Source organism: Falco punctatus (genome assembly GCF_963210335.1).
Source record: "Falco punctatus genome assembly, chromosome: 10".
Classification (NCBI taxonomy): Eukaryota; Metazoa; Chordata; class Aves; order Falconiformes; family Falconidae; genus Falco; species Falco punctatus.
This window is the reverse complement of record NC_137590.1, coordinates 14,103,925-14,119,407: the sequence shown is the minus strand read 5'-3', so window position 1 is coordinate 14,119,407 and position 15,483 is coordinate 14,103,925. Positions and strand designations below refer to the sequence as shown.

At 45.8% G+C, this 15,483-nt stretch overlaps 1 long non-coding RNA gene across 4 annotated transcripts in view; it reads left to right on the top strand.

The window, feature by feature from the left end:
• The window catches only part of LOC308070298, a 207,411-nt gene that overhangs the window by 179,491 nt on the left and 12,437 nt on the right, over window positions 1-15,483 (top strand). Inside the window, exons 3-4 of one of the 4 annotated variants that reach the window (XR_013930699.1) lie at window positions 1-1,516; window positions 10,147-15,483. The exon at window positions 1-1,516 is cut by the window's left edge and continues 46,060 nt beyond it. This is a non-coding gene — a long non-coding RNA (uncharacterized lncRNA). The other 3 variants (XR_013930696.1, XR_013930697.1, XR_013930698.1) reach the window with 3 other exon arrangements.

The following is a 15,483-nucleotide window of genomic DNA, read 5'->3' as shown; positions in this document are numbered from 1 at the left end:
GGAACAGTAGTCATGAATAATTAATGGATTTCTACCTTCTCTGCCATTTTAGCTCATCTTTCTTAGCGGTTATTGCCTTCCAGTCCACAAGTGTGCCTGTGGATTGATAAATTAACTCATGCATGTTTTGGAGACCATAACAGAGCAGCCTGAAGAGTGAAGAAGGAAGGTGTGCACTGGAGATGCGACCTCCCACCAGACCCACCTTTCCACAGCGGTCCCCATGGTGCGGAGTGGGGGAACCTTGTCACACACATCCAGGCTCTGGGACCCTCTCAGCAAGGGCAAGCGCTCTTTTCCCTTGTCCTGCTTTAAAAATTCTTATCAGTCCTGTTCAAATACAGTGGTTAGCCATAAAAGAGAGGGTTCAAGTTCTGAATGCAAGGACAGAAGTACATCTGATGAGAAGTACACACCTCTGTGTCTGTTCAGCCAGCCTGTGCTGATGCCTATACATTTATGAATTTTGAGGTGCAAATACAACGGTCACAGAATAAAGCAGCAATGTTGAGTGCCCTGTGCTATCTGTGTAGTCGTAACCTCTATCACATGTGCATGATCAGCCTGTCCCAGACTAATTTTAAGCTTTTTCTTGCAAATATTCCTCTAGACGCCCAGTTGCCAGCTCACACATCAACACTCACTTTAGTCACAGTTTAACTCCCAGAAAACCCGCAGAAGCAACAAAAACAGCTCTAAATGAATCCTATGTCATGTGAAAAGAAGGGGGGGTGGCGGGGGTTAGTGGATGGTGGAAGATTAAAGCCATTTGAAATGAAAGTAGAGTGTGTAACTGGATACAAGATTTCTAAATAGGTGGCACATGTCAGCAGGCATTACAACAGTGTCTTTAGGTGAGCCTTTGATATAGACTGCTGAATAGTTCAGTGAGATACATGCAACCATGAGAGAGTTTCACAGCCTTGATTTGTTTTCCAGCTAAAATAAATCTGAATAGAATAGGCTTAAATTACCTGTGATTTTTCTGTCTTTAAAAGGACACATAAAAGCTCATGAGATCACTGTGCTCCCTGGGAAAAAAAGGGAAAGGAGGAAAAAACCCCAGGAAAACTATGAAAGATTCATTTTAATGGAATCCAGGTTTAGCTGTTTCATATTTAATAATGTTTAATATTTCATTTACTACTGGGGACTCACCTTTTTCAGAAGAATGTAAGATTCAAGGCACTACCATGCATTAAGATTTTATGTCTGACTGTAGCAATATTGTAAGGGTTGGCATTGGAGCTGCTTAAACCTGATGCAGAGAGCCTGGAAGCAACAAGGTTTCCTTCTTTTTTCCTACAGCCAAAAGAGAAGCTGAAGCCCCAGCAAGCAGTGGGGTATAGCTGTGAATCCTAGCAACAGGCGGAGAGAGAACTGTACGTTTCTTCACGTCCTCCAAGTGTTGGTGCCTTCTGGTACATCACTTACAGGGAGCGACAGAATCCTTGGAAAGGCCCTTCACGCCGTGGCAGCCAGAAAGGGCATGGGAGGACAGAGGTTTTCCAGTGGGGTGGGTGAGTTATTGCAGTCTAGGGGGGAAAAGCAAACAAAGCAACACTCCAGAGTTGCTACTGTTGTTGCTATTGCACTTTCCTTCTTCACAACACACTGCCTATTGGTGTGGGATCATTTTTTTTTTTTCAATCTTCTGTGCTTTTAATCTTTTTTAAGCCCTTCTCAGCAATAATGTGGGCTTTGCTTTTTAAGCGAATGCTGAAAATTTACACTCGAAAGTGTAAACTCTTGCAGAGTTCCTGCAAGAAAAACCCATAATTCTGCAGTCTGCAATGAAATCATGAGTGTTAAAAGCTGCCACCTGCGTTTTGCAGAAAGGAAACTGAGACCTAAGCACATAGTTCCTGGAAGGAGAGGCTCCTTTTAAATATGCAGCAGGTCTTGTCTTGCCAATATTAAACTAGCTTTTCTTCCTGGAGACTCTGTCAATATGGTTTGACCTCTCTCTATGGATATCCTTCAGAGCCTGAAGCGCTCAGATATTCCAAAAGGGTCCCCCGACACCATCCTAGGAAGGAGGTTTTCAGTCAAATGGCTTCCACGAAACCTGGGACAAAGAGCAAGATGGGATCTCCAGACTCCTTGGTCCCATCACCCCGTTTAGAAAAGTACCGTTTCCCAGCTGATGCCAGTTTTGTTAGGTTTTGCCACCAGTTTTCCTGCTGGGAGAAGCTCGCAGGCTCTTAGGACTTTTGCCTTGCTGAAAATTGTGGGAAGAGGGGCATTGAGAATTGCTGGGATGGAGGGCATTTCCTTGTGCGACAGAGACTGCTGCTTCTGTTAAAAGATTAATTTTGTAGTCAGTAGCACTAGCAGGTTGTTGCCTTGGACTGGACCAGCTGCTGCAAAGATGAAGCGCAGACTGAGACAGAAGGCTGCAGCAGAAGAGAAGGATTTGGCTCCCAGCTAGCACCAAAGATGAAGAAGGGTCCTACGAGACCTTCTGCCTAGGCGAGCATGTTCAAAATGCACTCCCCTCCTGGAGCAGCTATCTTCAAGATTTTCTAAAAAAGATTTATTGCTAGGAGAGGGCAAGCTTTTTTTTTTTTTTTTTTTTTGCTAGCAATTTCAGTTTCAGATCTCATCGAGGGGCTCTGGCATTTGCATAACTTCCCACGGAAACTGAATCAATGTTTGACATCATGGAACAGAATCTCAGGCGTGATTTAGCATTAGTAAGCCACTAGTCATCAGCATACTGTCATTTCTCTATATCTGACATCTTAATATAGCCGGCCCTATGCACACACATGTTCCTCAGCAGCAAATTCTTATGCTCTTGTCAGACATGAGTTGTTTAACATGGGCTTGCACATACGAACATCCAAAATACACTGGGCCAATATGACCAATTTTCAGAGCTCAAAATGCATTTTCCTTTTAGGTAAGAAGGGAATTTTAAGTCCTTTTAAATAATTGAAGATACTACTGATACAATCAAAAGTCAAGCTCCCCAAGATGAAAATGTCTAGATGATGAATAAGTTAATGGAACTAAAATCCCAGTCGTAGCTGATTAGGGGACCAAGAGAGTTTATCAGAGATGGGAATGTACAAGCCCAGTCACAGCCTGACCTTGTAACGAATGAGAGCTGAAAAGCAATTAATTGAGAAATTATCAGGGAAAAGTGAAGTTGTATGGTTGGTTAGGTAAAGCAATATGTCAATGGGCCAGGGATTGATTTGGCTGGAATACCTCAAGGTCTCTGTTCTGATGATTCAGGACTTGAAGGAACTGGCCCGAGCCAAGCAATAAAAATAAAACAGGGTCAGCAGAGGGAGTCATCAGTCAGCACGGTGGATCAGTGTTCATGTATTATTTAGCTGATAGTTAAGGGAAGTTCTCAAAAAAGAGTAGTCTTTAAACCCAACTTTTTTCTGCCAGGAGAGGAGAAATTGAGGGATGGAAAAGAAAATGTTCCGCTGTGCAAATGCTCACTGTCTTCAGTTAAAGCCCTGAGCCAGGAGATGGGCCCTGGGAACAGAGTGGCCATGAGCGTGTGTTGGTGGCGAGGGATGGTCCGTCTTGCCTGGGGCTGCAGTGGGGCAGTGACACAGACCCCACTGACCCAGCCCAGCTCTCCACCCACAACCACTGCACCCCAGCAGTCAGCACGGCCCTGGCATCTTCCCTTGGCTTTTCCTTCCTCCCTGTGCCTGCCGGCTGACTTTCTCATGTGCGTTAGAATATAAGCAAATCTAGATGTGGTTATTCAACCCCTGCTCTGCTTTGGTTTGACGGTGGGCATCATTTTCTGCTGTGATATTTTCTTCCTGCTGCCAACAAGCTGCACAGGACTTGTACTCCCATCTCCAGCAAATACCAGTACCACTCTCAAGCCACCAAACTAACAGTGACCTCCTGCCCCCTTGTATCTTGATTAGATCAACTCATCAGCCTCCCACACCCTACACATTTGGGAAGCTATTGCTGAGACTAAGACTTTTAGAGTGTTGATTTGGAAACACAGCTCCTCTCCTTCACAAGATGCTTTAGGATCTGAATATGAAACAACCTGCATGAGAACATAGTATCCTGAAGCTCAGGAGAACCGCAAAGCAAAACAAATGGTATATAGAGTCTTCTAGAAAGATCAGTGGGCTGGGTGAGAATAGCTGTCTCTTTGCTTGTCTTGTGACAATTCACTGAAGAAACTGAACTCCGTGTCTCTCCCTCCGAAGACAGGAGAGAATCCCCACAGAACCAGGCAGAACATGTTCGGTGGCAGGACCGGGGCCTCAGACACACACACTGTTCTTTTGTGGGATCAAGATCCTGAAAATTTGGGCTGGAGGTTTGCTGGAAAACTACAGCTAGCTTTGCCACCAGGCCAGTATTTTAAGTTCTAGGTTTTTGGAGAAAGGCTTTCTAAATATTTCAGATTTGATACTAGGTCTTTTTGTCATTTCCTTGACAAAACCTAAATGACAGCCGCCTCCGTGGCTGAAAATAGGAATGTCATTAACATCACAGCTATAGTGGGGCAGGAGACAAAGGTTTGGCAGATAAATTTAAAATGTCCAGTGATGCAGATATAGGGTGGGCAGTTTAGTGTCAAGGCTAAGGAGTGCCGCCTGGAGATAACAAAAGAAAGATTATACCACAAAGAGGAACTCATGTATCCCCATCACAACAGAGATGAGTTGCACTGGGCTCTGCTCAGGGTGCAGTGGAGAGGGTGGCAGAGATGCGTGTGGACCTGGTTTGGTTGTGGGTGTCTTGTGAAGGAGGACCCCAAATGGGGAGCTGAAGGAACAGAAGGAAACTAAAAGCTCCCCATGGGAAAACGGCTTCTTTGCTGAGGCTGGTCTCTGGCTGTGGGGAATGGTCAGAGTCAAGGAACACCAGGGACAGGGAGCCAAAAACCCCACTAATAAAAATTCAAACAAAGCTGTGATTTTAGCTTCTTAAATCCCAATACACAATAAATACAAGAAACTCCAATATTTCACTGCAAATAGCCATTGCTGCTGCAAACACAGGCTTTTAGAAGGAAATTCCAGCAGCAGCTTGGAGATAAAGGGATGACTTTATCCCACTGCCTATGGACATATCTCAACGTGCGCTCATTTCTGGGACTCACAGGATGTCATGCTCCATGAAATGCATTTCCCGTTTGTCCTGACCTGAGAGCTTTGCATTCAAGGAGCAGATCCTCCAAGTGAATTCATCAGGAGGAATAATAACCAGTGCACAGGCTTGGAGCTGCTGGGCCAGCAGATCCATCCTGCAGTTGTCAGTGTGCTGAATTTCAGGGTAGCATAAATGCATTCTTCCTCGCCTGAGGACCAGAAGGACACAGCAATGTTTTTCCAGCCTGTTTTATTGAAATGAGAGAGAAAGGGTAAACATCTAAGCAGCAGCAAACAAGACCTAACTATCAGTGCATCAGGGCACAGGACAGCAGAAGTGATCTGCTCAGGGGATGTGAAGACACCTGGCACAGGATCCTCAATCCAGTTGATGGGATGGGATAGATGACCATCATGTTCTTTCATTTTTTCCTGACTTTGGGAGCTGTGTGCAGTCTTGGCTGTGTAAACCAGAAAAGTTTCCTTGGATTTGTACCATTTTGTGCCAGGATAGCATTGAATCTGAGGATCAGCCTGGGAGAAATGATGCCCTTTCTGGGCATCTGTACTCCCTCACCTCTCTGAGCATTTCCACAGCGGTGAGGCAGGCTCGGAGCCTCTGCTTACTAGAACTGTGGATCACCCTGTGAAAGTCCCTCCTTTGTCTCCTCTTTGGGACTGCATCATTCCCCTCCTCTGAGGCTGAGCTGCTGCACAAGCACAGCATCCAAGAGTTTATGAGGTGATACTGCTGGCATGTCCCGGCACTAATCACATATTATCACCTTATGATAATTATCAAAGCTGGATCCAGCTGAATCCTCTTTGGAGAAGGTCCTTGGCCAGCCCTCTGCTGTGCAAGATGCACGAGGCACCGCTTGTGCAAACACAACAGTCACCAGCAGTAAAATCAGTGAAATCCAAAATGTGACATTACATTGCATGAAGAAGCTAGCTAGATGTTATCACTGAGACATAATAAATTCATGTTGTTATGGTAGGAATCAGGAAACATTTGTAGATACATATAAAAATTCCATCTGAAAGAATTCTGTGACCCTCTGACAGTCTGCGTGTACACTTTACAGTCGGTGGCATGGTCTTGCTCATATGGCTTTGTGCAATTTGCAAGCCTGTGTAGCTGCAAAAACCCAGAGACCAATTCCTTGCATTATATTCTTTTTAACTTAAATGTACTCATACCTGAAATTCTTTTGTACTCCAAATACCACTAGAAATTAGACAGCAAAGGCAAAGCAGAGGTACCCCAGTACAAGCAGAAGATTCATGGCTTTTGAAGCATCCTGCTCCACAGAAGGTGCACTGGGCTGCACTCTGATTTCACAGAGCTGAGATGAAATTCATAGATTTGGCCTCCCTGTGTTTTCTTTATTGTTTTCACTGATGGTCAAAGACTTTCAGTATGAAGGCTGTGATGCGCTAAGATTGTCACAATTCTTCCACAATTGTGGAAGGACAGGAGAGTTCCCAGTCTGAAGTCTGGAGTTTCCATTACAAACTAAATGAAGAAAGCCCATCAGATGCGTGGGATGCTCACAGCCATGGTAGCCTGGTGTGTCCTTCTGTATGCATGAGGCCACCAAGGGAGGGAAGGGTGGGCAGAAGGAGGGAAGGACCCGTACCTAGGACTCAAAAGAGTGAACTCTCCCACTGATTTTTCCCTTCAAGTCTTGTAAAATGTGGAATTATCTGATTTTCATGCATAGTCCCGATGGAGGGTAGAATGGCCATCCCAGGCACCACTGGCGCAGGGGTCTCTGGGACCACCATGTCTTTGCTCTCCATATTTGTAACAACAAATCTATTTACATTTGTGATTCTCTGAGGAGAAGGAAATCATTCGAGCAGGTAGGCTGTAGGTGTCAAAGGGGCCCCTCATTTCAAAATATCATGTGCTAGACTCAACCAGAGCTTGGCGTGAGAGACAGGCTTAGTTAAATCTGTAAATCTCCCATTTGGGCTTCTTGTTGTTGTTGCAAAGGGTTAACAGACACAGCAAAACATTTCTAGGATGAAGTGCTAAGATTTAGTGTACTGAATTAATTCTCAAATTAGAACAGGGGATTTGCACATGATTTCTAAGGGAAATTATCTTCTGGGTAAAATTAATACAGGAGATGTTTCAACATCTGGGATGGCATTATTATGAGCAATGATTACTCAGACATTGCCAAAAGAAAGAGATCACAGTAGACTCTTTCTTTTCCTAACCAAAATAAGCAACTCACCCTGAAGGAAGAAGACTATTTGCAGAAGCACTGGCTTGTTTGGAAATGCACAAGAAGTAAATTCTACATGAAAAAAACAACAACAAAAAACAAACAAACAAAAAAACCCCTGCACACTTTGCTAATGGATGGCTGGGAAAGAGAGCTGCAGGCAGCGAGGGGACCCTTCGATACGGGGGCTCCAGGCGTCAGTCTGCCTCGCCTTTGAGCTCTTCATCAAAAAGAAGGTGCTTAATGTAGCACTACGGCTGTCCAGGTGTTTAACGTTGGGAGGTTAAAGAGAAACGCACTAGCAGATGCGACCTGGAAAATGGCAACAAGGGGTGGTTGGTCCGTCCACTCCCCACCCCGAGACCACCAAACCCACCCAAACGCCCCGTCTCCCTCCAGCCTTCACAGGGCTGGTTTTTCCCTGCCTAAAATTTAAATAGGGCAGAAAGTAAAGCCAAAGCAAGACCTGCTTGAGTTGTTTTGTCAAAACAATCACACACCAGGAGGAGCTTATAAATATTTATTTTGCTTCGGAGTATTTCATTTTGTAAAGAAAAGAGAAGGGTGCTTGAGTGGGAGGAAGAAGACCGGTGGCACCGGCCCCTGCTCCTTTCATAGGAAAAAACACCGATGTTTAATTTAAAAGGGCATAAATATAAGAGAAATGCCGCTTTACTTTCATGTTAGTAGCTGGCTATTAAATTACATCACAAGTGCTACGTGTGGGACTAGGCGAGTGCATGGTTATTTCTGTCTTCTAAACCAGAGTGCAGGTCTCAATGTAATTACCTTGGATCCAAGTGTAATTACCAACTGATCTGCAGGAACATACACAGTAGTGACATCCATTCAAGGCAGCATTAAAGCCTGATGATAACACAGCATCATTAACACAGCTTAGTACTTTCATACGTGGCTACTAGCTGTGGTTTTCCTCAGAGAAGGGCTCACAGTTCAGCATCAGAGTCTGGAGTTCTCATCAGAAGATCTCCAGATCTTCTGACCTGCCCCTGATTATTGCATCTGTGTGTGCAGGTATGTGTGAACAAGTCAGTGCAGACAGTAGCAAACATGATATACTGACCATGGGAAATTAAGCCAGAACAGACTTTTTTCCAAGATACACCTCCTTGTTTTGGTATTTCTGTAACTCTTTTTTTTTTTTTTTTTTTTTTTCCCAAAGTTTTGAACCGCCTGAGAAGAAGGAGGGTGCTGAGTCCTGTTGCCACCCCTGCAGTCACCTCCTTTTTGTTTAGCTTTTCTCTGTTTTACTCTGCTTTACTGTGACAGCATCATGCTCAGATTTTGGAATATTTTCTCTTGAGCTCATGCCTCATCTCTCTCCTTTTGGAAGACAGCAGGTAGAGAGATTTTCTTTGCTTTATTCTTTTACCTCTTTTTTTTTTTCCAAGGCTGCAAGCATCACAGTAAACAACCCATTTATTCTGATGGTCTTGAAAGCTTTCTCTATACCTCCCAAGAAGGTCAGAGAAATGCTTCAGAAAGAGCAAAGGGAAAAAAAAAATCCTTTCTTTAGAAAATTGCCTGGTTTGTTACCACACCTTCCCAGTGATACAGTTCTCCAAAGACAATGCCACAGACCAGCATTAGAAATTAAGATGTATTAAAGAAAAAAGAAATTTTTTTTCCAAGTTAGTGTTTTCAGGTACCTTTAGTTGCATCAGTTCTAGCTCATAAATACAAACAAATGAAAAGATGACAAAACGCAGCTTGACATAATTTCCCATAAGAAGTATGGGACATAAGATTATACAAAGCAGCAAGAAAATATCTTCCAGCTCCTGTGGGTAGCAATATACTCGCACACAGCTCAGGTTCAGTGATGTTAAAGTGAGATTGACAGGGTAACTAACCCCTGAAGGAGGTTTTCCGTTTTGGGCAGTCCTGCTAAACCATGCTTGATGCTTTGAATGAGCTCAGTTGCACAGAGATATCTTTTTTTTCCCCTAGTTTTGCTTCTATGCCGTTTTTATCAGAGCAGCTCCGCAGATGTCAGCGAGACACATTTTGTTTTCAGTTACATCAGCGTAAATCACAACTGATCTGGTGAACTCAGAGATACCCGCTTTACAGCGAAATCTGTGACATTAAGAGTTTGGTGCCGTGGTATTATGACAGCTTAAAGCCCCTCCATGAGGAAACAAAGTCAGGCTCGGCACTGTCCTGGAACACATTACAAAGCATGTTTGTTATTGCAAAGAAGACAGCATTTGCCTTGGCTGTGAAAAAGAAAACCAGATCTATAACAGCTAAGATTTCATCTCTACCATTTATCCAATGAGATTTCCAATCAATCCTCTTGCACAGATACCCTGCTGCTAACATAGCAGTCAAGATCAGAGCACTTAATCAATCATTCACTGAGGACAAATATGCGTAATCTAAATTAGAACAAACCAAGGCATATTTTATATGACAGCCGTACAGATTTTTAAGAAAAAGAATTGGCAAGAAAATTGCATGAAAACAATATTGTCTTGTGTTTATGCTTAAAGCCGTAGATTTCCTAAAAGCTGCTGCAGAACTAGATAGCCTTGCATATATAGGGGAAAATTCTGCTCTCACTGCTTTCGCTTCCACATTTTCATTAATAAACTAGAGCTGCATTTGGCCCCTCTGGCTCTGAAGCAGAAAGCGCTGCTGCACACCTCAATATGATGTAGAGTCCTCCTTAAAAACCTTTCATATTTTATGATCACTGTCGATTCTCTTATGATCAGTGTTGGTTCAGGCTCTCATGAATCAAAAATCAGCTCGTGGCATGCATCTTAGAGCAACCTATTTGTCTGCAGGTAGCAAAGGAAAGCGGCACTTTGAAGAATAAAGACCCTCTGCCTTCAGAACGGAGCACGGGCTGCATGGGAGGCTGGGGCACGAGCCGGCAACTTAGACCTCCTATTCAGGCTCAGCTCCAGGCATGCTGGGTGACCTTGTGTTCTCCCCTTTTCCTCTGGGTGAGATATTATTTATCCATAATAATAAAATACAGGATTCTTCAACTACGACTCATGGTTTAATCTATTGTGTCAACTCGCACAAGCTCCCTTGGAGGAAAAAAAAATAAATAAATCAGAGACGTTAAAAGGATTAAAAAACTAAGCAGCTTTAACTGAAGCCACGCAACTTTGATCAGAGGTCAGGTCCTTGTTGGCCTGACTCTGCAGGGGGAGATCTCCATCGAGGAGCGTCCTGGCGATGGGCTTTGGGAGGAGATGATAGCTACCGCACAGCCATGGTGCCCGTTGGGTCTGGACACCCTTCAACACTGGGTACAAACCCAACAAGCAGCAGGAAGGCTTAAGCCCAGCCAAGCCACGAACAGGGCAGCCAGCACTGCCTCCTGAAAGGAGGACTTTAGCAAAAACGCTGAAAATATCTGTGCAAACATCCCTTGCCCACGCCCCTCAGCAGAGTGGGCTCGAAATAGTTGCTCTGTCCTAGTTCTGCCTCTGCTTCTCCGGAAGGAGCAAACGCTCCCACAAAAGTTCACACATCACCCAAACCTCCCGTGGGGAGGGATTGCAGTTTATTGCCACGTCTGGGGACTTTTCAATAAGCATTTCAGTCCCTGCAGGAGAGCGGGTCTGACCCGGAGTGCAGCGGGCGCGTTTCCTCTCCTCTGACTCTTGGGTTTGGAGCAACTTGTGAGGTTGTTCAGGGACGACTGTTCAGATGTCAGATTCTTCTACCAACCAGCTGGCTGAGGCAAGGCATTGCCACCAGGGCTTCTGACACTGGCAGGTTTGATCACAGTGGTTAGGGAGATGTTGGTAGAACCAATGACCCAACATCGCTTTGATTAAAGGCAATGGGGAATACCCCAAAAACACCTGGAAAAACAGACTCAGGGAAATACTGAGGGCTTTGGAGAACTTTATCTTGAGTGTCTAAGTGGGAATTGATATGCCTACTTGTTTATTTTTGCATTCAAAGGTCAGATATGGACTTTACTAAGATCTCTAAGCAGGAGAACTGAGTCTCAGCTTCAAAGATCAGGGCTAATGTGAAGCTTCTTTGTGCTTAAGGACAAGACAGAGCCTTCATTTTGGTCTAAGTTCTCAGTGTTGAGGGAAACCTTTGCTTCTCTGAAGCCTCCTGGAGTTAAATCCTGAAGCGAGACACCTTCCTATTAGCACAGACACGCTCCGTAAAATGCGAAAAGTCTGCCTCTCTTTTGTCTCCAGTAACTGAAAGAACCTCTGCCCCTTCCCATCTAAAACCCATCTGTTTTTTAAAGTGCTGACTTCTTCCTTGTTTGCATCAGTCTCAGTCCACCAGCTCTTGACAGCTCCAGTCAAACATCTGCCCAAACCTAGATGGCCCGAGCAACTGGCACGGTTGAGGCAGGGGCTAGAGCGGCTGGAGTGATGTGGTTAGCATCACGTCTTGGATTCACCAGCCTGATGTATGAGGTACCACTGACAGGCTGGGGGACTGGGGGATGCACGAGTCCAAACTGACACCATCCCTCTGGGAAAAAAAATAATCCCCCTGTCTTTGTCAGCACTGGGCCTTCGCCTTATTGTCCTCCCTCCGTTTTGTGGAGCATTTATGCATGTTGGAGCCAACCGTCAGAAGCAGAGAGGAAGCAAAGGCTGTGCAGGTACCAGTGCTCCCGTTTTTCAGCATCCATACAAATTTCCAGAAATCACTTTGAATTACATTTTAAACTTAGATACTCAGTTAATTCCTCTGCAAAACCCTGCTAAAACACCTCAATGCGTGGCCTGGCTTTTTTTTTTTTTTTTTTTTTTTTTTGACTTAGCTTTATTTATTTTTTTAACTTCAGAAGTTTTGACTCAGTCACTTGAGTGGGAGGCTGCTGTGCGAAGGTGCACAAGGATGGGACTGGAGCATCTAAATGGAGGCCCCCAAACAAGAGCGTTTTTCCCTTACCCTTCCTGCACCGTTGGGAATAATAATTCCTTGCAGGGCTGTTGCACAGCTTGATTCATTAAGGCTTATGAAGTGCTTTTAGCTCCGGCAGTGGAAGGCTCTGCGCAAGTTATTTTGGACTGCTCAGGTGTTAGGAGAAGAGGCACTGCAGAAGGAATACAAATAAATCAAGAAGAGAAACTGCCCCTTTCCTCCATCCAGCCCCTGCCCCCCACTGTTCTCCATCACTGTTGGTGTCAAACAGTTAATTTACAAGCCCAGCACTTTACAAAGCCCCTGGAGCACCAATTGTCCCTTTCTCATGCAACATCAGCTCCTCAAAAAAGCCAGCTGAGACTCCGGGGGTCACCCAGCTCCTGCCCTTCCCAAGGCAACTTCAGCCCCTATCCAAATCTGCCTGGATATTTATTTTCGGACAAGTCAGATCCAGCATCTGCCGCTTGCAGCACGATGCTGAAAGCACTGAAATAACCCCGGGCTGCAGGCTGGCTGCTGTTGGAGCTCTGAAATGTGCCATGTGCCTGGCCAGGGAGGCGATCCTCACTGGGTGAAGGTGACCCAGATACCCCACCCAGCCCACCACCCACGAGGGCGGCGTCCCCATGTCCCCACACACCTCACCAGAGCCACCCAGGGACAGGGGAAGGCTCAGCCTGGAGAGCTTTGGGAGAGCACTCAGCTAAAGTACAAAAACCGGGAGAGCACTCAGCTAGAGAAACAGGCTCATGGCTTGGGAAGGGAAAGGCGGTGGATCTCTCACACGGCTTTTTTTTTTTTTTTTCCTCCCTCCCTCCGTCTCCCTCCCCTCCTCCAGTCTGTTGCACCGGAGCTGTCGGCCATGCTGTTCCAGTTCAGGGGCTCCTGCAACAGAAAAGATCAGCTGTTGGAGAACCCATGGAAAGCCCTGGGGGAGAGCCATGGCCGCAAGGTAATCAGCAGGCAAAGTTATTACCATTATGCTGCTAATTAATTCCCAGCTCATTACGTTTCCTGTGGCTAATTTGTACTCGCCGCTGATTTGATTAAACTCATCTCTATGCTAATAAATGTGTTTTCCATTTGTTTTAGCGACTGTAGGAAGAGAGCCCGGTATTTACATATTTTGACGTTTATCAAATAAAACGCGGCGCCTGAATTAATTCTGCTTTGATTTATAAGTGGAGGTGGGGGGAAGGGGAGTAAGGGGATGCGGAGGGTCAGGCGTACATCGCGGGTGTGTGGCGGGGAGGGGGCTGCGTGGATGGGCGATGCTCCTGGGCATTTAATCCCCACTGGCCCCATCCTGCCCGGGGATGGCTCCTGCAAGGTGTATGCCACCTCATCAGCCGTTCCCCTGCCATTTATTTCCCCTTCCCAGCCAAGTTTTGAGACCTGGAGCTTTGATTTGTAGGTACATCATCCGGTTCACCAACACCTCGTCAGGTGGATTTTTCTTTGTCTTTCAGAAATTGCTCTAAATTAAGATTAGACTTACAACTGCAGCATCTAATTATAAGAAGTGACTTTGTTTCCCAGTTCCCTTTGGCAGGACTTACTACAGTAATATCAGATGGCTTGGTGTTCTAATCAGCTAGGGAGGCACAGACACCTTGCAATGTATAGATAAATATATATATATATTAGACACGTGTTTTACCCTCTCTCTTTTTAGTAAACAGCAGGGCAGAAAGCTTTGTGTGGCCCTCAAGCAGGTGCCTTTTAGACCCGAGACTAAATCTTCAGGACAGATCTTCAGCAAGTGCAACTCCATTCAAAACAGTCGTCCCGTACCCTGTAATTAGCTGCTGCAGTATCAGCCTCCTCTTCATTTGGGGCAAATCCTAACAGAAAAATACTCTGAAAGTGAACGTCAGTGAGATTTGTGCTTTGACATCACTTAGGAGTTTGTGAAATCCAGCTTTTCCTTTTTCCTAGTAAAACTGGCAATGTTCACCAAGCACACCCCCTATATCTGTGTGTGTGTGTTCACGTGTATCATATACCATTGGTGCACGTACATATATCACACGGGATGGAGGCCAGACCCTGTGCACACAGCATCGGGGAGGGCTGGGATGGGGGCAAGACAGGGAAATGTTCCTATGCTGGGACTGGGGAAGGCACGACGACGGCTCTGCAGGGATGCCTGGGAGCCCAGGGTAGGTCTGACCCGTCCCAGATCCTCCTCCCTGGTTTTGTCTGGAAGTTTGGCTCAACCCAAAAGTGATTTTTTTCGCCCTCTGCATGCTCCCTTTCAGCTGGTTTTCCAGGTTTCTCTCCCAGGTGCTCCATGGCCACACCAGTGGCCCTGGGGTAGCCCACAGTTTTCATTCACATCCCAGCGAAGGTTTCCCAGCAAAAAAGAGGCTCCGATGATGCCACTTCTCACTCTGGCAGAAAGACACCTTCCACCGCTGCTGCTTCACCCCAGGCAATCTGGAAACAGCTTGATTGCTTAAGTAACAATTAACAGCCTTGTCTTTTGGGAGTGCTTCTGGTGCACTGTGTGCATCCCCTGCTCCGGAGCCTGTGCTCTCTTGATGAGTTACCCAAACTGTGGACATCCCCCAGCTCCTTCCCACTCCCCATCCTTCTCTGTGCTAGGGTGATGGTGGGCTGCACCGCCCCGCCGAGCCCACCCCATGCTCAGCTGCAGGTGTGAGGATGCTTTCTCTCCTCTGGCGCTTGCTCTGAAGATGCCATACCTGTGCTGCTGCCCAGGATGCGCAGGATGAGGGTGTCCCGCTGGCAATGCAGCACAGGTCCCTTGTAGGGCCAGATCCAGTTGTGCTGACAGACCATGGCAGCAGCTCCCTGGCTTGTTTTTAAACCAGATCCTCAGAGGACCTGGAAGAGCCCTGTCTGGAGTGAAGCTGTGCTCAGCTCTGGGTCTGAGCCTGAGCAATGGGGCAATGCCCAATCCTGAGCATCACCTCTGCTTCGCATCCCACATCCCGAGCATTACACAGCATTGGCTCAGTATCACTAGAACAACCAGCTAAGCCATGCGGCAGTGTGATTGCTGGACTTTTCTCTTCCTATAAAAGGTTTTAAGCCTTTGCAAAACCGGGAAGTATTACTGAGAAAAAAAAACCCGCCTTGTTTCGCATTAACAGTCTTTGCTTTTCCTGGCAAAGGTGGGACAATAGCCACACGCTGCATGGTATCAGTGTCACAAAGAACAGACCCAAAAAGCTTCAGCTCAGGACAAATAAAAGTAACATTGATTCCTTTTTTTTTTTTTCTTTTTTTTT